This window comes from Lithobates pipiens, unplaced genomic scaffold (assembly GCF_037356315.1).
Source record: "Lithobates pipiens isolate NorthernLeopardFrog02 unplaced genomic scaffold, aLitPip1_a1.2 Scaffold_8, whole genome shotgun sequence".
Classification (NCBI taxonomy): domain Eukaryota; kingdom Metazoa; phylum Chordata; class Amphibia; order Anura; family Ranidae; genus Lithobates; species Lithobates pipiens.
Window position 1 is genome coordinate 419,263,280 of NW_027507903.1, and position 22,512 is coordinate 419,285,791.

The window sequence follows — 22,512 nt, forward strand, 5'->3', positions numbered from 1 at the left end:
GTGAGTGTTAGCCAACAAGGACCCGGGTCCATACATGGAGACTGTGTTGGATGAGATCTGCAGCCTACCGGTGAGACGATCGTGCGGCAGCACTTACAACACATATGTTATACGCTGGTTTTAAGTTGTTTTAAATGTAAGCATATTATGTAAGGGGGGAAAGGAATTTTTTCAATCCTAAATAAAAGGTATCACACTATATGAGACCCCTTGAATCTTTTGCATGTCTACTACCAATGTGAGAGCAATCAGCAGGACACACAGAACCAGACAGAGGAGTTCCACATAGTGGAGACAGGCTCTAAAGTGATTGGAATCTGGTAAGCAGCCATCTATATACATATTCACGGAGGTGGAACAGCACATGGTGAAGGTGTAGGACCATACCCATACACACCCAGATATCTGAGAAGATTTTATGAATATGAATATGAAGGACTGCACTCATTGATGAGGAATAGAGTGTGATCTCTTGGTGTATGGACATTAATTCCTGACAAAAGTCTTGCTGGTTCTTTAATACTTGGTGTTTGGACACCAATTTTGATAAAAGACTTGCTGGTTTTTTAAAAAAGTACTACATGCTTAACATAGACAAATTGTTTGTTGTATATGGAGATGTGGTATCAGCGCTGTTAGTGGTTATATTTGAATCCTCAGGTTAACCAATTCTTTTGTTTTTTATGCACAATACATGGACTACTTTGTGGGTAGGGGGGCCATTGATATGCCAGACAATGTCTGAGCGGCATTTTAAAAATAAATTTTGATCTGAAACTCCTTCATTTACTGCTTGGCTTGGTTTTATGTGTCTCTTAGGTATAATTAGGTTTTATCAAGTTGTGCCTTTTTCACCAACAGTGCAAACCCAAGTTCAGAGCGAGATGAGGGGACAGTCTTTTCTTCAGATAATGTTATTATGTTGTGGGTCTGCTACACACACACCTTCTTTTTTGGTAACTAATGTATGTAGTGCATTACTGACCAAAATCGTGCTCATTTTCAGCACCATGGCAGGAAAATGGCATGATTGTCAAAATTTACACATCACTGTGGGTGTTTTTTTAGTAAAGGCACATCCACTATGCACTACAAGTGCACTGCAAAAGTACATCGGAAACTGCACTGGGATTGCAAAGTGGAGTTGCCTTTAGTAAATCACACTCCTTCTCAGCACAAACTTAAATTGTACTCCAAATACATTTTTGTTGCCATGAAAAAGGAAGCCACACATTGTTGCTAATTTAACTGTTTAATCCAACCACATTCACATGTGCGTTTTGAAAAGGTTTTTACAACCAACCAAGAAATTGTGTGTTTCCAAAAGAGAGTTTATTAAAAGTTTATAGAGAAAAAGTGTAAAAAGGGGGATTTTTCAATGGTGCAAAATATAGCAATACTAAACACAAAGTAAGCTAAAAATGCATATTGATTTATTAATATACATTAAAAAGACATATACAAAAGTATACAAACAGTTGTATGCGCATAGTTAATGAGCTAGAGGGATCCCAGCAGTGAATGTTAGCAGAATAATCGCACTTGTTCCCGACATGTTTCGCACTGAGCTTCTTCAAGGGAAGTGTGCAACTGACAAAAAATTTAATATTAAAAGAAACAGAAAAAAGAATTTAGACAATACAAAAAAACAGAATAACTATAGAAAAACATATTTTAATACCAATAATTAAGAAACTATATGGATATCAATCAACCAAACATGTATGATCTAATAAAGCGGCCCTTACCCACAGTTGCCTAAAACACAGCGTACTCGGGATCAACAAACTGTTGGAATAATCTGTACCAAACAAGCCAAACAAAAGGCCCCCAAGGACTATCGGAGGACACAGATGGGGGTAAGTCAGCGCTAAAAAATAATTAGACAAAACAGAAAATAAATAATATGTAATTTAAGAAAAATGTATCTGATAACCTAAAGAATAATCTCAGGTGATTGAAACAATGACCTCATTATTATGAGGAAAGGGGGCAAACGCCTCAATAAAATCAAATGATATAGTGTCAGCAGGCACTCATTAATGGTAAGCCTTATATGCAGACATGATGAGATTGTTAGCTATAAATTAAAATTCAACAATCCCAGAAACATATGAACAAATAATAATTTTTGGGGCAAAAAATGTATGAAATAATTGACTTATACCTTTAGTAATGAATAGCAGATGAGCCGTAATACAGATTCTCACTATGAAGCCAACTGTGCATATTGTAAAAGCAAATTTGAGCCAGAAGAGTGTGCAGCCTAGCAAGCTAAGAAAGGCATGGCTGTGTACTATTTCTAGAGTTTAATAAAAAGGTTGTTTAATTGTTGTTTTTGTGTAAACAGGCATGCATCTAACTGTAAAATACAGAACACAGGAACTTACAAAGTTCAACTTTGAAAAGTGAAGACAATATCAGACATGATTATGTGCAAACTGGTCTGATCTTGCCTTCATCACATGGGGTGTCACCCCTGACAAATCAAAATTTGGAAGATGCACACAGTGTGTCAACATGTGCTATCTCCCATCATGGGGGATCAATGTACATGCTTTGGGGCTGCAACCCCTTCATCTCAGACACTTTACACAAAACACGTACATTGATCCCCCATGAAGGGAGATAATGCATGTTTACACACTCTGTGCATCTTCCAAATGTTGAATTCTGAGAAATACAACATTGTGTTAGTAAAATTCCAAAAATAAGACCCTATCTAGTTTGGGGTGTTTCACACTCTCCCCAAAACATCAATGATGTTCTTCAAATTTCAATTAACATCATTGATGTTTTGCAGGATATGTTCCCAATCCTGATTGCACCCCATTATCTCCCCGATCTGGGCACTTTCACTGGTAAAACGGAAATCTTCTTCCACATCTACAAAACAAAACAAAACAAAAAAACATGTCATATAAATATGGTGACATACATTGATGAGCTTACCGGAAGCTGTGTTCTCCGACACTCACCTGTTGTGGTGACAATTTGCCCAACCTGCACGATCTCTCCTTCCTCCTCCTCCTGCTCTTCTGTTTGTGCTTTTGGAAGTTGTCCTTCTTTGTGAGGGGTGGGGTCCCTGGTGTCCTCATACTTGCCGAGTCTTCTCTCCCCTATGAGATTTTGAAAAAATAAAGAATTAGCACACAGAGGGAAGAATTAACAATATGAGACATTGTTTGGAAGTGTTGTTCAATTGTTTTTTTTGGCCGAGCTTCAAGGTCATAACTTTATTGGGGACACTGTGTTCAGCTAGAATACTTACCGGAAGAACGATGTTTCCTACGAACGAATGAAACCATGAACTTGAAAGTGGCCATTTTAAAATGCACAACATGAACTCAAAGTACATGGAGCAGTATGCAAGCAATAATAATCATATGAACACACGACAACTACTTACTTTTGTCAAGAACACGCTTGATCCTTATGTACTGCTCGTGCTCCCTCAGTTTCAGGTCTGACCAGCGTTTTCTCAGTTGATCCATGGATCGGTGTACCCCAAAATTAGGCAGAAGAATCTTCACAACTTTATTCATGATCTTGGCCTTTCTGATATTTGGGTTTGGGTAAGGTCCATACTTTCCATTATAGTCGGTCCTGTTCAATATGTCGACCATCTCCAACATCTCTCCAAAAGACATATTTGCGGCCTTAAATCTTGTCTTCCTGGATCGGGACATTTCAGGCTCTGGGCTTTCCTCACCCTCCTCCTCGTTAGTGTAATTATTAGTGCGCACCTGTGTTCTCTCCACCATGTGCTCTCCCCACTGCGCCGGAAGCGAAGGGGCGGGGAATAGTCTGGAAAGAACGTCAGGGGCGGGCGGAGTTGCACGCATGCGCACTGTATATAAAACATAACACGCGTGTGTCGTCCGTACGATCTGTGAACAGAGGGAGAAGCTGAGGCGACGAACGCGCAAACGAAGGTAACATTTTGAACTTGGCACATCACTAGGCTACACTGCTTCTAGATTGAGGCCTGCATTAGTGGAGTTTAGCCTGACATTAGGGTTTGTCTTGTGTTGTGTCTTGCAAACATTATGGACGGGTTTAATGACTATAGCTTCCTTCCTCTGTTCATCGATAAATACCGAGACATGCCAATCCTGTGGCAAAACACGCACCCTTTGTATAGTATCAGACCAAAGAGGAAGGCAGCACTGTTGGAACTGGTTGAGTTTGTGAAGCCGGTGGTCCCCAGGGCAGATGACAAATATATCAAAAAGAAAATTGGGAACCTCAGGAGTACATATCTGAAGGAGAGGAATAAGGTGCTGAAGTCCATGAAATCTGGAGCTTCAGCAGCTGAGGTTTATGTCCCCACCCTGTGGTATTATGACAGGATGAATTTTCTGGCAGACCAGGCTGAGGCCAGAGAATCCCTTTCTACTCTTCCTTCCACGCATCCTATGCTCCATTCCACACCTGATGAGTCTTCCGACGCCCAACCTGGGCCTTCCACTGAGGAAGAACTGGAGGAGCCCAGCTTGAGCCAGGTATAGTATTGTTGTACATATTTGTGGAGTCAAAATGAATGATGTTAACTTGATTTCTGCTCCCTAATTGGTGAGTTTTGAAAGTGTTTCACATATCAATAGACAGTAGTGGCCAAAACCTTTGGGACAAGAAAGAAAAATGCTGGGCTCAGAATGATAGTCTTTTCTATTGGTTAACAATTTGCAACAATGTTGATGTGAAAATTGTGTGTTTGATGAACCAAAAACTCAAACGATGTCCCTTTTTCATACACAGGAAGAACTCAGCCAGGACCAGGAGGGTGTGGAATGCAGCAGCCAGGAGGTGGCTGTGGAAAGTGGCAGCCAGGAGGAGGCGGGGGTAAGCGGCAGCCAGGCGGTGGGCAGCCAAAGGAGCCTCACCGAATGCCAGGTCCCTCCCCTCCGCCTTCCACGCAGAAGTTCGAGAAAGGGGGGGAATGTTGAGGAGTCGGCCCTGAGGCTGATTGGTGAGGCTTCTGTGGCACTCCAAGCCAAACCCACCTACCAAGAGGCCCTTGCCACCTTGGTTGCTTGCAAGCTTGAGAAAATGGAGCAGGGGCAACAGATCTTGTGTGAGCAGGTTATTCTCCAAACCCTCAACACGGGTATGTTGGGCCAAATGACACCAGAAACACACTTGTGTCGTTTGGCCCATGCCCCTGCTCCTCCTCCTCCTCCTTCTGCCACACCTCCAGCACCACAGCCACAGCCTGGAAGGAAGCGTGGAAGGAAGACCAGAGTGTGATGACCTGGGTTCAGTCTGGTCTGACAGAAGATGCAGCCTGTTGTAGTACCACAGCCTGGGAACATAGATGTCATCTGCTGCTGTTCCGGGTTTCATGGACTTCAGGACCAGACTTCTCTCCCTAAGATATGTACTGCTCAGGCCACCAATTTTTGCGTTGAAATAGTTGATGTGTGCCCTGGGGGCCCAAGGCTTCACGAATCTCCCCAGTTTCAACATTGCTGCCTCCCTCTTTATCTGTTACTGACACCGAAATAAAGATATTTTTTGTTTGGATGAAATACTTGCGTATGTGTTTTCCTTCCAAAAGTACAGTTTATTTGTAAGCAGGCAGGTACATTTCCAAAAAACAAAGTGAAATAAATAACAAGGGGTGTTAACACTAAACAACCTCCTGTAGATTAAAAAAGAAAAACAAAATCTAAAAAATAGAATAATGTTGTTGTAAGTTTACACAAAAATAAAAAAAATAAAAAATAAGGAGAAATGAGCAAAGTGTCTTTAAAGGAGATTTTTAGGGAATCCCCCCCCAAAACCATCAAAAAGAATAAACCAAATCTAAAATTGTGTAGATGTGATGCAAACTAAAATTGTATTGCTGAAATGGTTAAAAAAGAGTAATGAAATCTGTTCGGGAGAAGTGTGTGTGACTATGAGCATCAAAAGAAGTTGGTTCTTGCAGCATTGTAAAGAACAAGAGAATGCACTTGATGAATGAATTTTTAACATTGCAGCATGACGAATGTGCTATATCGCTTACGAGCAGTAGTTTTACCTGAACGAGCGCTTCCGTGTCGGAATTTGAATGTGAGCATGCATGGCACTTGGTCCGATCAAAATGCTCTACGCATGATCGGATTAGGTCCGACCGGCCCAGTTGGTCGGGAAATATTTCCAACATGTTGGAAAATTGGGTCCGACGGAGATTCGGACGGAATCAGTCTGATGCATACCACACACAGTCGGATTATCTGACGACACGGCCCGATAGGACGCATTCCGATGGATTCTCCGACCGTGTGTACAAGGCATTAGGGAGTGTCCATTTTAATTTCTAACCGGGTACCCTGGGCTCTCATGGATATGCGGGTGGATGTGGATGGACACTTCCTCTTTTTAAAAGGACAGATTGGGGGTGCAAAGGTCACGCTGGCTACTGTGTATGCGCCAAATACGCATCAAGATATTTTTATAAGTAAAACTCTGACCAAATTAATGGAATTTGCAGAAGGGAAAATGATGTTAGGCAGAGATTTTAATATACCATTAGACCCCAAGGAAGATACGTCATTGGGAGTCTCTTCATCCCCCAGGGGTATCAGAGGGAAGATAGTGCGGAAGTTGCAAGAGATGCAACTAGTGGATGTATGGAGGTTGTTACATGTAGGAGAAAGAGATTATACATTTTTCTCCAATCCACATCAACTCTACCCCCGCATTGATCTCTTTTTGATACCACACTACTTACTGCCGTCAGTGCATAAAGTGGAGATAGGAAACAGAACTTGGTCAGATCATGCACCAGTGACACTACAGATATCCCTGTCGTGCTCGGCTCCCTCCACGGGGTGGCAATGGCATTTAAATGAAAGTCTGTTGCAGATCCCCGAAATACGGGAAGATGTAGGAAAAGAAATGGAAGCGTACTTTCAGATAAACTACACTCCGGGGAGTGACCCGGGCATGATATGGGAGGCAAACAAGGCGGTAATCAGAGGAGTGTTGATCAAACATGGCTCACGATTAAAAAAAGCGTGAGAAGAGCAGATGGTAAAATTGGTAGAAGAAATTCAGAAGTTGGAGGTTCTCCATAAGAGTGTACAGACTACATCCATAGGAAATGAGTTGGCATACTTGAGGAGACAGTTGACCGATCTCCTCCGATGTAAAGCGAACGCAGCAATCCAGTTTGGTAGGAAAGTAACGTATGAATTAGGAGACAAATGTAGCAAAGTATTAGCAGGGAAGCTTAAAGAAAAGGGGAAGACGGTTTATGTCCCTCATATTAAGGGAGAAAATGGACGTCTGATTTCCCTGCCTAAAGATATAGCTAAGAGATTCGGAGAATACTACTCTTCTCTATACAACTTGTTACCATCTCCGGTACCCCGGGCTAAAATGGAAGAATACCTCTCTGCAGCATGCCTGAGTAGGCTTTCTTCCTTGGAGCGTAGAAGATTGGAAGCCCCTATAATGATAGAGGAATTAAGTGCAGTGATAAAAACAGTTAAACAGGGGAAAGCGCCGGGACCGGATGGATTTACAATTCAATATTATAAGAATTTTCTCCCAACCCTAGGTACCCATATGTTAAAGGCCTTTAACACAATAGGTCAAGTGGTTGCCCTTCCTCTGGATGCACTTAGAGCACACATCTCAGTAATACCAAAAGAAGGGAAAGACCCCGTGGAATGTGGGAGTTGTCGTCCAATCTCATTGTTAAATATCGATCTAAAGCTCTTTACCAAACTGTTGGCATCTCGCTTCCAGCCATTATTAAACCAGCTGATACATCGAGCTCAAGTAGGGTTTATCCCTACTCGGGAGGCGAGAGACAACACGGTTAAGGTACTCAACCTTGTCCACTATGCTAACCAAACAAGAACCCCCTCTATCTTTTTAAGTACTGATGCAGAAAAAGAGTTTGATAGGGTTAATTGGGGTTTTATGTTTGAAGTATTTAGGCATATGGGGTTGGGAGAGCACATGATAAAACGGATATCTGGAGTATACTCCTCCCCTCAGGCTCTGGTTAAAGTCAACGGGGTACTCTCAGAGCCGATCAAAATTTCAAATGGAAGGCGGCAGGGTTGTCCACTTTCTCCTATGCTATTTGCCCTCTCGATAGAACCACAACTGAATAAAATTAGGCTAAATCCAGATATTAGAGGTCTCCAAATAGGGGACAGGAACTATAAAATCTCTGCGTATGCAGATGATTTGCTGTTCTCATTGGCTAGTCCACACGTCTCATTGCCAAATTTAATGAAGGAAGTGGAAGAATATGGAGCATTAGCAAATTTTAAAATCAACTATGCAAAGTCAGAGGCAATGGGGGTAGCTTTACCCCCAGGAGAAACAACAAATTCTACAACCTAATTTTAACTTTAAATGGGTAGGGACGGCTTTAAAGTATCTGGGTACACAGATCCCAGTAAAGATAGAGGAGACATTTAAGATGAATTTTCCCCCGTTGCTTAAGGCAGTTAGAACTTTATTAGAGAAATGGCAACATGGACTGCATTCCTGGTTTGGCCGCTGCAATTCCATTAAAATTAGTATCCTGCCAAAATTCCTGTACTTACTACAGGCCCTACCGATAGAGATTCCATCTGCCTTCTTTTGCAAAGTAGGCACGGTCTTTACTAAATTTATCTGGTCAAGTAAGCGACCAAGGATCAGTAGAAGTCGGATGACTATGTCAAAAAGAGATGGAGGCTTAGCAGTTCCAGATTTACTTAAATATTATAAGGCAGTTCATATTGGTAGGATTATTGATTGGTGTAGGCATACAGAATTTAAACTGTGGACGGAACTAGAACAAGAAATGAGTACAGTACCCCGACGAAGAGCGATTTGGTGTTACACAGTACTACCGGAGTCTTTGAAAAAGCACCCCCTTATAGGCCCGACATTGCGAATCGGGCTTAGAATTAGTCAGAATCCTAAATTTTCGTCAACACAATCCCCACTATTTCCGATACTGGGCAACCCTAGCTTTGGACCAGGGATGGAGAGTAAGGCCTTTGGGAGACTTCGGGAAAAAGGTTACACTCAGGCATCACACTTTTTGCAATCTGATTGCTGGCCTACAGTGACCTTATTGACTCAACAGGGGGGTCGATTTGAAATAAATTTTTGGTAGTCAATGCAGCTTCGGCACTTTTTTGAGTCACTGGGACCAGCGACAAATTATAAACGAGATCTGACAGGATTTTTTTATTATATTGCGAAGAGAAGGAACCTCTTTCCCGAACGATATCAAAGATATATACAATGCTCACTGCCCCCCCAGATAATTATGAGATGCTAGGTTTTGCAAAGTGGGAAAGGGACTTGGATAGGACATTCTCACCAGATCAACGTCAGAGGATGATATACCTCTCGTTAAACTCATCAGTCTGTACCGGAACTCAGGAACTAAATTATAAGCTGTTGACAAGGTGGTATTATACATCGTCGAAGCTCCAGAGGATTTCCCCTGGAGCTTCAGATCAATGTTGGAGATGCAACAGGGGACGGGGGACTTTATACCATATTTTTTGGACCTGTCCGAGGATCAGACAGTATTGGAGGGAAGTGCAAAAGATTGTGCAAAAATGTACCGAATACTGGATGACCCGGCTTTTTTTCTGTTGCACCTCTCACATATCTCAATACAAAAATATAAGAACTCGGTATTGTGTCATATGGTTAACGAGGCTAAGGCGTGTATCGCCCGATCTTGGAAAGACCCTAAGCCACCCACAATAGTAATGTGGTTAAATAAGGTTAGAAAGGTGGGGGCTATAGAAGATTTAGTATACTCAGCCCAGGATAGGAATGAGCAATATGCCAAGGTCTGGACAGTTTGGAATGCTTTTGTCTCTTCAGAAGAAGGAAAGAGACTGATGGGGAACAAGGAAGGATAAGGAAACCACTATGTTGTGGGATTCAATAACAATAATAATAATATGGAGGTCCCTGAACCCCCACTTGGGAGTGGGTGATGAAAAGGGGGAGGGGTGGTAGAATGTAGAGGAAACTAATAGGGGTTTTTTTGGGGGGGGGGGGATCGGGGGAAAATATTAAAATAAAAGGAGGAAAGTACAGCACCTAATAATAGTGGAGATAATTAGGATAGAGTTCTCAGCTACTAAAAACGGGAATATGGAATCTCTGTTGAGAGCAAGACGGGCTGGGAACTGTTAAATGTATGTATGTGAATATGTATGTGTATGTAATTTAACATTGTGACCTCCTTGAGTATAAATAAAGAATATAAAAAAAAAAAAAATAGAAAAGCATTGAGAAGAAGGAATACATTGATCTAAAAAAAAAATGGCATTTGTATTGCTATTAAAGATTCCAGCGCCTACAAATACAGTATACAGTATCATAGTATCATACATCAATGGCAGATATATAATGCTGATATACAAACTGAATAATATTCTCTTCCTCACTGGTTGATCATTACATCCCTACAAATGGTCAAACCCATTTCATTACCAAATGCAAAGACTATATTTGCAAAGTAAAATAGGGTAAACCCATCATGTGCAGGAAATGGGTACATGGTATGAGACCCAGAGTCTGAATCTACCTCCAAACCCAAGAAAGCAACAAAAATCTTTCAACAACTCTTTGAAAAAAAAAAAATCTTTCAACAACTTTCTACATGAGCAACATCTCAATTGCAGTTAAGATTGTCTACCACCATAAATCCACACATATTCAATTATGGCACCTCAATGCATTCTTAATAGTGCAGCCAAAGCATACCCATCAAATAGCTGATGGCCAAAAGCAATTTTTTAATCAAATAATGTTAATTGTTACTTCCTATGGCATGCTCAGAGTTATAAAACATTTATGATAAGCATTCTGTTAAAACTAAGTTTGCATGTAAGAAAGCAGGGGACACATCAAATAGACATTGTGTTGAGTACTTTCTAAACCACATGCTGGAGTAGAGAGCTGATATGTTTGCTTCTCCTTTTGCCCCTGGGGTTGGTGCTGCTCTGGAGGCCATGGCCTCCCCTGGTTTTGGCTTTGCAGCCTATGGCCCATTGCATGTGAGCCTTTGACATGGGAAGGGTAGGGCTCATACAATTGGTATTGCATATTTGATATATGGTAGGGGGGATGGTAGACTTAAGACTTCAGCTGAGAAAATGATTAGTGGGCCACTCATGGTGGTGGTGTTGGTCCATGTGGAGCACTAAAATGGAAAAGTGTTAAGATTATTAGAGCACTCTGAAGAGCCATATGCTCATTTGATCTCCTTTATACTGGCTACATTGGCATTTTTGGCTTTACAGCCTATGACCCATTACATGTGAGCCCAGGCCACAAGAAGGATAGGGCTCATACATCTGGCATTGGATATTTGGTGTAGGGCAGGGACTTGAAACTGCAGCTGAACATATGATTCATCGGTCACATGTGGTGGACGTGGTGTAGGTGCATGTGGTGTACCAAAAAGCGAGGGGTTAGGGATATGGAAATTGGGCACTCTGAAGAGCTACAATGCCCATGGTTGATCTGCTTTCTACTGGAACTTGTTTAATAAGCAGGACTTATGCCAAAGCCAGGTGACATTTTTTTAAAATCTCCACTGCTCTTTTCTCTGCTAATTTTATCATGGGCAACATGAAACCATCATTTACCTGCTTTGCCTGTCTCCTGGGAGGACAGTTTCTGGCTCTATGTTGCAGGTGTTGGATGAGCCAGACTACTCCTCTAGTTGAACAATAGGTTCTTGTAAGGTGATGGTGGGACAAGACACCTCAGAAGTTGCACCCACAGAACCAGCAGGTACATTGGTTGGTTTTTAACACACGCTCCCCCTGCCTTCTCTTCCTCCCACTCATCTTCAAAGGTGCACTTAGTGCTGGAATTCAAAGTAAAAATGAGTAGTTAGGATTAGGTTAGGATAGAGATAGAGCTAGGGTTAGGATTAGGACTAGGGAAAGGTTAGGGCTGGAGCTAGGGTTAGGATTAGGTCTAAGGTTAGGTTTGGGCTAGGGTTAGGGTTAGGTTAGGGCTAATGTTAGTGTCAGGACTAGAGTTAGGTTAGGGTTGTAGTTAGGATTAGGTTTAGGATTAGGAATACATGTAGGTTTAGCATTAGGACTAGGGTTATTGTTTGGGCTAGAGTTAGTGTTAGAGTTAGTATTAGGACTAATTTATTATAGTGGCAGTGTGGGGCACAAGTACTGACCTAAGCACCATTTTCTTCTCCAACTTTAACTACTTTATATAGTTACCCCATAGCCTCTGCCCTTTGGTCTTCAGTTCTTGAATTTAAAAAAATAAATAGTAGTAAAATGATTTACTGTATATTTTTGGTTTTCAGGTTTCTGGGTAAAGGAAATGTATGCATTTTGAGTTCCCAGGTTGAGATTGTTGAGGTGTTGAGTTGTCATCAGCAATACCAAAACCATGGGTCTTTTGCTGCAGACACTTTGCACAGAATAGGCTCATCCATGCTGAAATACCTGCAGAAAGACTACAGGACTTAGGCCACAAAGGAAAGGGCCCATTACAAGGTGACCATTCTTTTGGAAGACTGAGGACTTTTGGTAGATTTTGGCAAAGTCTCCAAAAGTAGTGCAGGAACTACTTTTTGAAATCGGTGCAGCGCTGCAAAGTCAGTGCCACATGGTTTGGGACAGTACCATTGGCAGCAATAGGCTATGATTTGACATGCAATTTGACATGTCAAATCGCATGTCAAATGGCACTGATGTGAACGAGGGCTTAAAGTAGTTTTTCCCACCGCAGGGGATATGCCTAGTTGAAATTAGCAATAACAGTGAACATCTAAACCATATGATTGAAGATTAATTGGGGTCCAGGACTGATTTGTACACTGTTTGAAGTGAAGACCTAATGGACTATTGTTTGTCCCGCCTCGACCACTGGCTGAAACTTGCACAGTACGCACTGCAACTTATGACTTTGCTAGCTCACTTTCTTTTTTTTTTATCCATAAAAGTTTTTATTTTTTCATAAAAGAAAAGGGAAAGTACACATTGCATTTCAGAGTATACCAGATTTACATTCAGATAGGTAACAAACAAATATCCCAAACAATTAGATCACCTTAACTAGAAATATCTCCTTACCCCAAAAAACTCAGTTGGAGAAATGGGAGATATAAATTTCACATGGGAGGGCATAAGGAGGGATTACCCTATGTGTCTGCCTTCGCGTTAGCACTGAGTCATTCCATCAGTGGAAAAAGAGAAAACGCTGTGGCGCTCGATCTGAGTAAGGTCAAGTTGGTCCGTCCTGTGACACAAGACGATCTCTCCTGGGCGTCGTGCTCAAATGGTGTCAACAGAATTTTTCCTAGTAAGAGTCACATCTACGACGGTCTTCAATGTGGGGTCGTGGGGGGTAAGTGTCTGGTGTCAAGTCATCAGGTATGTGGGTAACAGTTGGGGGGCAATGTAAGGGATGGGGGAGGAGGAAGGGAGAGGAGGGGTACCTAAGGAAGGACAGGGAGAGGAAGGTGAGGGGGGCAAGGACCTTCCCGATCCGCCCACTGACTCCCCCAAGACAGACCGTTGATAGGGGCTAGGTATGGTAGCCCCATCTACAAAGGTGGGAACCCCTCGTGTTTTCGGGGCTGGTGTGAGAGGACCTATCTGATCCCGGACGTACCACCATCGGGAAGGTGTATAGGATCAATTTTGCTCAGAGGTAAGAGTATTCCTGGAGTCATGTGTGATCGGGTTTGTTAGGGCCCCGAATTCAGCAGAAGAACGGAACTGGGTCCAGCGATCCCAAGTATGGGCATATTTGTGGGGCGAGTCTCGGGCAATATGGATAAGTTCCTCCATTTCCGCTATCTTTCCCACTCTATTTAGCCATTCTAAGATAGTCGGAATCTCTGTAGATCCCCAATGTACCGGTATGCACAGCTTGGCCGCGTTAAGCATATGTAAGCCCAAAGACTTTCTGTAAGAGGAGTTAGATGTGGAGGAGAGGTGGAGAAGGAGTGTGCCCGGTGTAAATTCAATTTGCTGGTTTGTGATTCGGGAGGTTAATGTGTGGACCTGAATCCAGAAGGTCTGGATTTTGGGGCAAGACCACCAGATGTGAATGAAAGACCCCAGTCCCGACTGGCATCTCCAGCAGGTCTCCGAAATCGCTGCGTTAAACTTATGAAGGCGTGTCGGTGTACGATACCACCTGGATAGAATTTTGTAGTTATTTTCCTGTGTATGTACATTTAAGGATCCCTTGTGTGCGGCGATCAGAATGCTTTCCCATTCAGCTTCCGAAAAGTCAGTTTGCAACTCCCTCTCCCAGGCAGGGCAGGCCCCGCCGTGTTTCGGAGAACTCTGCCAAAAAAGCATAGTGTGTATAGTTGATATCGGGTGCTGTTGTGGAGTAGCTTGGGAGCAGAGAGTCTCAAACGGGGTCCGGTTCCGTAATAGAGCTCCCGCACGGTTGGACGCTCTAGGAAAGTGACGGATCTGAAAGTACGACCAGAACGGGAGGGGCTCTCCGTCGGGTCTGACGGGGAGGCCATCGTAGTCTAGTAGCCGACCACCCTGGTAGAAGTGATGCGCTTGTAGGTCTTCGAGAGGCCAGTCCGGCTGCAAAAAACAATAATTCATGCCAGGAGCAAAAGCCGGGTTCATGCGAATCGGCGTGAGCGGACCTGGGTTCGATGATAGTTGAAATTGTTTGCAGGCTATCTTGAAGCTCTTCAGGGTGGCAGCTACTAGGGGATGTTCTTTAGCTCCCTTAGGTGTGTGAGGAGGGAGAATCCACTGTAAAGTTTTAAGGGGTAGGTTTGAGGCTAGGCTCTCAAGATGGACCCAACCCTTGGACTTCTCATGGGTAGCCCAATCTACGATTCTACCCAAATGGCAAGCAAGGGAGTAGTATCGTAGATTTGGAAGACCGATGCCCCCCAGGTGTTTGGGCTTTGTGAGTTGGGAAAAGCTTATCCTTGGTTGTTTATGCAATTAAGGAATTGTTGGGATATGCGTTTGACGCGTTGGAAGAACGAGTCGGGGATCGCGATAGGGATTGTCTGTAGCAAGTAAAGAAAACGTGGGAGAACGTTCATCTTTAAAATGGCCGCGCGACCAAACCACGAAAATTGAGGTTTGTCCCACCTGCGTAGGTCTTCTGCTATTGTGTGAACTAAAGGGAGAAAATTTTTGGAGAATAAATCAGATAAGTGGGCGGGGAGTTGGATACCTAGATATGTAATTGATTCCCTCTGCCAGGAAAATGCATGACTGTGTCTGGAGGGAGGGAGATATTCAGGGCATTGGATTTGGAGAAGTTTATTTTAAGGTTAGATAGTCGGTTGAACAAGTCAAAATCTTTCAGTAAGTTGGGGATAGATGTGAGTGGGTCCCTAAGGAATAGGAGGATATCATCGGCAAATGCCGCTAGTTTGTATGCGTGTCCCGCCACATGAATTCCCTTGATATCGTCGTTGGCTTGGAGGCGTCTTAGTAGTGGTTCAAGTGTCAGGATGAAAAGAATAGGGGAGAGGGGGCAACCCTGCCTCGTTCCATTTCGGATGGGGAAGGCGTCCGACAGCTGGCCGTTGACCCTGATTCTTGCCGTAGGGGTGGTGTATAGAGACATAATCATATTATATAGCCTGCTTGGTAAGCCCAGGTGGCGCAATACCGCCCCTAAGTAGTCCCAGGCCAGCCTGTCGAACGCCTTCTCCGCATCCAGGGATAAAAAGAATCCTCTTTGTTTGTTAGATGTTAACCAGTGATGAAGGTTGATCGCTTTTATGGTGTTGTCTCTGGCCTCTCGACCAGGGACAAAGCCTACCTGATGATTGCCAATCAATGTGGGGAGAAAAGGAAGGAGGCGGTTCGCCAGGATTCTAGCGAATAGTTTAAGGTCAACGTCTAGTAGTGAAATCGGTCTGTAGTTGGTGACCGCTGTTGCGTCCTTGCCGCTTTTTGGGATCACTGTGATGTGGGCTTCCAATAGCCTGTGAAAGGGTGGCGTTGTTGTGTTTAGTGAATTAAATGCTTTGAGGTAGGGTTTCGCTAATACATCAGAGAAGGTTTTGTAATAGGGGGCTGTGAGGCCGTCCGGTCCAGGGCTTTTGCCTGGCTTAAGTTGCTTAATGGCCTCTTTGAATTCTGCTTCGGTAAGTGGATGGTCTATGTCTTGGGTAACCTCTCTAGACAGCTTGGTGGGGCCATATTTATGCAAAAACTGTGTGATGTGCATCTCTCTTTGTTTGCGTTCCTTATCATTGGGATGGGTGGGGGGGAGATTATAGAGCCCTTTATAATAGTTCTCGAACTGGGTCGCTATATCTTTAGGGGAATTATACGCAGTACCGAGGGAGTCTTTGATGGTATGTATGTTTGTACTTGCTCTTTGGGCCTGAATTGCTCTCGCTAGTAGTCTCCCACATTTGTTGCCTTGTTCATAGAACAGTTTGCGAGTAAGGGTAATTTTGCGGCGTGCTTTGCGATCGAGTATTTCCAGGAGTTGCTTTCTGGTGTCTATCAGATCCTGAAGGGTGTTCTGCGCCTGAGTACGTTTATGGGAAGCTTCCAATCTCTTAATTTTAGTAATTAGTGTGTTCAAGCACGCTTGGTGCGCTTTTTTTCTAATAGCTGCGAGTTCTATAAATTTCCCACGGATGGTGCACTTATGTGCTTCCCAAATCGTCAAGGGAGTAACATCCGGGGTGTCATTCTCCTGGAAGTAGTTAGTTAAACTGCAATGGATTGAGTTGATATCAGCCTCCGAAGTGAGGAGTGAGGTATCAAGTCTCCATGTTTTAGTGGACCAGTTTTTCTCCGCAAATGAAAGAAGGAGAGTAACGGGGTGGTGGTCTGCTATGAGAAGAGGTTCGATCGTGGCTGCCTTCAACAAGGGGAGGTCTTTTTGGGATAGGAATAGGTAGTCGAGCCTGGAGTACCGATTATGTGGTGCAGAAAAGAACGTAAAATCTTTATCGTGTGGGCGTAGCGTGCGCCAGGAATCATGTAGTGTGAGATTATGCAAGAGTGTCTTAATCTGTTTTATAGGGGAGAGAGGAGGAGCCGGAGGATGAGTCCAAAAGGGGCTGGAGTGTCACATTAAAATCGCCTCCCAAAACAGTGATACCAGACTGAAAGCTTGTTAGGTGTTCGAAGGTCGAACGAAAAAAGCTGAGTTGGGCCGTGTTAGGGCTGTAAATGTTTGCCAGCGTGACGGGCCGGTTGTGAATGGTGCCCTTAAGGAATATATACCGGCCGTCTGGGTCTACGAAAGAGTCAAGCAGTTGCCATGGGGTGGATTTGGAAATTAGAATTGAGACTCCCTTAGTTTTCGCTAAGGGGTTAGTTGCATGGAAAGCTACAGGGTATCTATGATTTGTCAATTTGGGGACATTTTTCGAGCAGAAGTGGGTTTCCTGTAGGAATATAACATCTGCCCTCAAGGCATGCATCATAGATAGGATCTGACTGCGTTTTTCGGGTATATTTAACCCTTTTACGTTTTGCGATACCACTTTGAGAGTGGTTGATCGAGCCTGTAAGTGGGTCGGGGCCATTGTGCTCTGGTCAGCTATGGATAAGTACTTAAAGTTACCAGAAATCTGGGTTGTAGTGGTTTTACGCGTCCGGGAGCAGAGTGATCCAAGGGTAAACAGTAGACATGTGCATTCGTTTTCGTCCGAATGCATTTTCGTCCGAATTTCAGCTATTTTCGTTTTCGTTTTGACAAACGATAACGAAAGCACAAAATCCGAAAAACGAAAGATCCGACATAAATAAATGCTTTATTTTCGTTTTCGTTGTTACAACAGTTCGATATAGAATAGGAGATTCGACATGACTCTGACAACGTGTTTATAGAACCTATGGTCGAATGTGCCTAACCTTACCTCTATTAGTCCAAGATTATATAGAGAAAATATTCGACAGAGAAAAGATTTGACGGAGAGAAAAGATTCTGCAAGTTACTGTCCTAAAAAGTGTTTGGGGACCCGGGTCCTGCCCCAGGGGACATGTATCAATGCAAAAAAAAGTTTTAAAAACGGCCGTTTTTTCGGGAGCAGTGATTTTAATAATGATTAAAGTGAAACAATAAAAGTGTAATATTCCTTTAAATTTCGTAGGGGGGGGGTTGTCTATAGTATGCCTGTGAAGGGGCGCATGTTTCTGGGGCTTAGAACTGTCGCTGCACAAAGTGTCATTTATGCAGGAAAAAAAGTCCTTTAAAATCACTCGCAGCTATTATGAATTGTCGGCTCCCGTAATACAGAGAACACTCATTGAAAGTCATTGATAAAAAAATAAATAAATAAATAAATAAAAAAAAAAGCGTGCGGGTCCCCCAAATTGAATTACCAGGCCCTTCAGGTCTGGTATGGATATTAAGGGGAACCCTGCCTCAAATTTAAGAAAAAATTTGATGTGGGGTTCCCCCTAAATATCCATAACCAGACCCTTCAGGTCTGGTATGGATATTAAGGGGAACCCCGCGTCAAATTTAAAAAAAAATTGACGTGGGGTTCCCCCTAAAAATCCATACCAGACCCTTTATCCGAGCACGCAACCTGGCAGGCCGCAGGAAAAGAGGGGGGGACGAGAGAGCGGCCCCCCCTCCCTCCTGAACCGTACCAGGCCACATGCCCTCAACATTGGGAGGATGCTTTGGGGGTCCGTGACCCCTCAAAGCACCTTGTCCCCATGTTGATGAGGAGAAGGGCCTCATCTCCACAACCCTGGCCGGTGGTTGTGGAGGTCTGCGGGCGGGGGGCTTATCAGAATCTGGAAGCCCCCTTTAACAAGGGGACCCCCAGATCCCGGCCCCCCCCCTGTTTGAAATGGTAAGGGGGTACAAAAGTACCCCTACCATTTCACAAAGAAAGTGTAAAAAAATGGTTAAATAAAACAAAGACACTTTTGAAAAATTCCTTTATTAAAAATAAAAAAATAAAAAAAAAAGATTCCAGCGGCGGTAATCCACTCTTGCTATCCAGCGACGGACGATCATCTCTCCCGCGATGTCATGTCATCCAGCGCAGTGAATCCTTCGTTCTTCTGTCTCCGCAGAGGAGACAATGCAGGGATTCCGGCTGGTTGACGTTTCTTAAATACGGAGGGCGGGGCCACCCGTCACCTGACCCCGCCCCCCTCTGACGCAAGGGGAAACCCGGGGTTCCCCGTGACGTATGGGTGACCCCGCCCCCCTCTGATGTAACGGAAACCTGCCTGTGTTACATCAGAGGGGTGCGGGTCACCTATACGTCACAGGGAACCCCGGGTTTCCCCTTGCGTCAGAGGGGGGCGGGGTCAGGTGACGGGTGGCCCCGCCCTCCGTATTTAAGAAACGTCAGCCAGCCGGAATCCCTGCATTGTCTCCTCTGCGGAGACAGAAGAACGAAGGATTCGCTGCGCTGGATGACATGACATCGCGGGAGAGATGATCGTCCGTCGCTGGATAGCAAGAGTGGATTACCGCCGCTGGAATCTTTTTTTTTTATTTTTTTATTTTTAATAAAGGAATTTTTCAAAAGTGTCTTTGTTTTATTTAACCATTTTTTTACACTTTCTTTGTGAAATGGTAGGGGTACTTTTGTACCCCCTTACCATTTCAAACAGGGGGGGGGGCCGGGATCTGGGGGTCCCCTTGTTAAAGGGGGCTTCCAGATTCTGATAAGCCCCCCGCCCGCAGACCTCCACAACCACCGGCCAGGGTTGTGGAGATGAGGCCCTTCTCCTCATCAACATGGGGACAAGGTGCTTTGAGGGGTCACGGACCCCCAAAGCATCCTCCCAATGTTGAGGGCATGTGGCCTGGTATGGTTCAGGAGGGAGGGGGGGCCGCTCTCTCGTCCCCCCCTCTTTTCCTGCGGCCTGCCAGGTTGCGTGCTCGGATAAAGGGTCTGGTATGGATTTTTAGGGGGAACCCCACGTCAATTTTTTTTTAAATTTGACGCGGGGTTCCCCTTAATATCCATACCAGACCTGAAGGGTCTGGTTATGGATATTTAGGGGGAACCCCACGTCAAATTTTTTCTTAAATTTGAGGCAGGGTTCCCCTTAATATCCATACCAGACCTGAAGGGCCTGGTAATTCAATTTGGGGGACCTGCACGCTTTTTTTTTTATTTATTTATTTATTTATTTTTTTATCAATGACTTTCAATGAGTGTTCTCTGTATTACGGGAGCCGACAATTCATAATAGCTGCGAGTGATTTTAAAGGACTTTTTTTCCTGCATAAATGACACTTTGTGCAGCGACAGTTCTAAGCCCCAGAAACATGCGCCCCTTCACAGGCATACTATAGACAACCCCCCCTACGAAATTTAAAGGAATATTACACTTTTATTGTTTCACTTTAATCATTATTAAAATCACTGCTCCCGAAAAAACGGCCGTTTTTAAAACTTTTTTTTGCATTGATACATGTCCCCTGGGGCAGGACCCGGGTCCCCAAACACTTTTTAGGACAGTAACTTGCAAATTAGCCTTTAAAATTAGCACTTTAGATTTTGAACGTTGGAGTCCCATAGACTTTAATAGGGTTCTAAAGTATGCTATATAGTTAGCTCCGTCGAATCTTCTTTATACATTCGACAGACACCATAAGCCTTCCAAGACAGATTCGACCGTAATTCATGTGGATTTTCGGACGAATGCAATTTTTGAACGAAAAACGAAATAAATAAAAACGAATTTCGGGAGTAACTAAATAAATTAAGCTTTCGGACGAAAACGAAATTCCGAAACGAAATATTTTACTCTGCACATGTCTAGTAAACAGGCAAAGTAGGGGTGTGCCCTGGGAAGGGAGCTTGAGATGTCTCGGCGGGTGTCAGAGGGATCAGATCCCAGTGTGTGGGGGGCAGGGAAGGAGGAGGGATAGGAGAGAAGGGGGATCTAAAGGGAAGGGTCAAGGGTAGAGTTTGAAAGGAAAAGGACAGTCAGCGAGGGGGGGGGGAGTAACCGGTGGGGTGTGTAGCACTGCTACCTTACCCTTAGTCAGGATGAAAGGTCCGGGGTGGGTCAGCGGTCGAGTCAAGTCTCCCGCTGCGTGGAGGCGAGGAGGGTAGTCCGGGTCGAATGGGTGCGATGTCCGGTCCTGCGGGAGTCCTCACAGACTTAAGTTAGATATAAGGGAAGAGCCTGCTAATAAAAAAAAACAGCAACAGGTGGGGAGGCCATTGTTAAAGTCAGGCAAAAATCTTAAAATCTTTTTTGAAAACAGAATAAACAATAGAAACAAGAAAATGTTAACCAGGTATCATCTAACAACAGGGGCCTAGTGATAATACAGATTAGTTTTAACGAACTGTTAACAATACAGAAGACCTTTTTGCTGTAACATGTTGAGATAGGCAGGTATCCTAAAGGCTGTGGAGAGGAAGAAGGGGGGGGCGAGTCTACTCATGGGTCTGGTCCTCTCCTCCAGGTAATCGGTCAGACCAAAATGTCAGGGCGGCAGGTTGTATAACGAAGCCAGTTGTAGTGGCTTGGTCAGCAACAATGCGGAGAATGGATGATGATGGCCAGAGAAATGGAAGTTTGGGTCTGCTCCATTAATCGGGGCATCAGCCGACACTATAGACACGAGGTATTCACTGTAGCTTCAAAGACAACAAGACCCTCACCAAGGGGGGGGGAGGAGGAGGTGGGGGGGTGAGCGGTCCTTGAAGTGTAAGATGGATCTTGAATTGTACACGTTGGGGTGCTTTCAGATGAGGAGGGCAATCAGTACCTCAGGGACTAGGGCTCCGAAGGTATTTATCCATGGTTGAGAGGAAGCCTGTGCTACGCATGGTCGAGTCCCCATGGGTGGTGAAAAGCTTCTCAGGGGTTTGGTGTAACCCTGCAAGGAGTGCAGAAGAGTTGTGGTCGGCTATGGTGCGAGTTGGTGAGTCTTCCTTCTGTTGGAGGGTGATGCTTCACATGGCGAGGGTCTAAAGGATTCGCCAACCGTCGTGGGGTCTTCTGAGAATCAGGAGTAGTTGTGGATTACCTGGAGGGATTCGCATTGCACGTTGATCTGTGTGTCCCCTATCTTCTTCCTCAGTGTTTCAGCGGGTGCCTGTTTAGGAGTTTTCAGGCCTGGGCCTCCTATGGGCGGGGGAGGCCGTAGGACTTGGAAACACTCTATCCCCAGTGCCCCTCTGCGTGAGTGGTCTTGGTGATGGGGATCTGCGCCGCCTGATGTGGAAATCGTCTCTTTCAGGTATAGTGTCCATCGAGGCGGTCCTTTGAAGGTGCGCTGGACGGAAGGCTTTGTACCAGTCTGGAAGCTCCACAGGCGCTATTTGAAGTGTAGCGCAGAATTCCCTGAGGTCCTCCGGGACCCTCAGGTTTGCGGTTCGTTCTCCCACAGATGCTGACAGACAGAAAGGAAACCTCCATCTATACTGAATGCCTTTGCGGCGCAGGACATCAAGTAGTGGTCACAGATCGCGTCTATGCTGGAGGGTTAAGGGGGACAGATCTTGAAATATTTTAATTTCCGATCCCTGGAAAATCAAGTTATGGCGGTCCCTGGCCCCTCTCAGAATGTCCTCTTTAAGTTTAAAATTAACGA